Here is a 1,472-nt window from a genome sequence, read left to right on the forward strand (position 1 = left end):
CCCGGAGCCCGTCCCGGTCCTGGACCCGTGCTGGGGTCCCGCGGTGCAGACGCCGAGCGCTGCGGTGCCCTCCCTGCCTCCCGGTGACGTCCAGCGGCCGAGCTTGCCCCGGCTGAGCCATGGGGAACAAGGCGGTGGGGTGGCCGCTGCCTCAACCCTAACTCAGCCTCCCGAAGGGACGGCACCCATGGGGGTAAGTGCGTCCTCCCTGGGGTTTTGGACGGGGATCAGTGGGGAAATGGCTAACGGTGGTGGTGGCAATAATTAGACACCAGTGTTAGTGCTGATGTGCAGGGGAGGTGCTGCTGGACCTGGCTGCCGAGCTGGGGGTGAGCGAGGGCTCGGGGCAGGGACGCAGCTCCCGAAGGAGGGCTCGGGTCTGGGTGACATCTCGGCCTCCTCCTGCTGTCCCCAGCGACTGAGACGCGGGTGGGGGACTGGGAATGGTCCCTCACATCACTGGGGTTTCTCATGGGGTCAGGTGTGTGCACTCCCTTGAATGGCCCTGGAGACGGATGGGGGTGCTCAGGTGATGTGGTTTGGGTTTGAAGGGGTGTTGTACAGAAAAAGGCATTAAAATAGGGCAATACCGGCAGAAGCAAATATTGCACGGAGCCTTAGCTCTCCTGCACACGTGTCGGCAGGTACCAGTGTGAAAATCCTGTAGGTACAGGGACAGGAATTATGGTGCTGTTTGTGGTGGCCGGGTTCAGGCTGAGATCTCGCAGGAACCCAGCCCTGGTCATGAAACGTCTGCCCGAGGTGTTCCCCAGTTTGGATGGTTTTGTCCAAAGCCTGCCCGTGGCCATGGAGCAGGTGAGCTCCTGACTGCCCCATTGCTGCTGCGGGGTCGGGGCCGTGGCAGCTGAGCGGGAGGATGAAGGGCCCGTGAACGCCAGCGCTGTGACATGGCTGGAAACCACCCTGGAAAAAAGGCTCATTGCAGCTGGATCCGCTCCCTGGCCCCGGCGCAGCCGCTGCGAGAGCAGCAGCACCACCCTGAGGGACGCCGCGGGGAGCGAGCCGGGGTGCAGGGGTGCGGACACGACCCCCGAGCACAGGTGGGGCACGCAGGCAGCGGCTGGGCGCAAAGTGAACCCCCATTTCCATCGCCGAGCGTGGCTGGAGCTGGCAGAGCCCTTCTCTGCCCGCATTGTGGGGCTGCGAGGCTGTGGCAGTGCCAGAGCAGGGCCGGGTCAGGCCCCAGCACAGGGGATGGCCCCATGGGGACACAGCAGGGACCCCGAGCTGCGAGACAGGGCTGGTGCGGGCGTCCATCACTGCAGAGGACCCTGAGCTGTGCCAGGCTCCGCAGAGCCGGGTCCCCATGGTCGCTGTCGCCCCTCGCGCACGCAGACCTCGTGTGCCCGCGCGTGGCGGCCGCCTCCTCTGCACGTGGCCAAGCAAAGCCCCGGGGGCTGCTCGGGGGCTTTGCCCCGGCTTGGGCTCCGCGGTGGGCTGGGGAGCCCGCT

The sequence above is a fragment of the Mesitornis unicolor genome, unplaced genomic scaffold (genome assembly GCF_000695765.1).
Source record: "Mesitornis unicolor isolate BGI_N332 unplaced genomic scaffold, ASM69576v1 scaffold42067, whole genome shotgun sequence".
NCBI classification, from domain to species: domain Eukaryota; kingdom Metazoa; phylum Chordata; class Aves; order Mesitornithiformes; family Mesitornithidae; genus Mesitornis; species Mesitornis unicolor.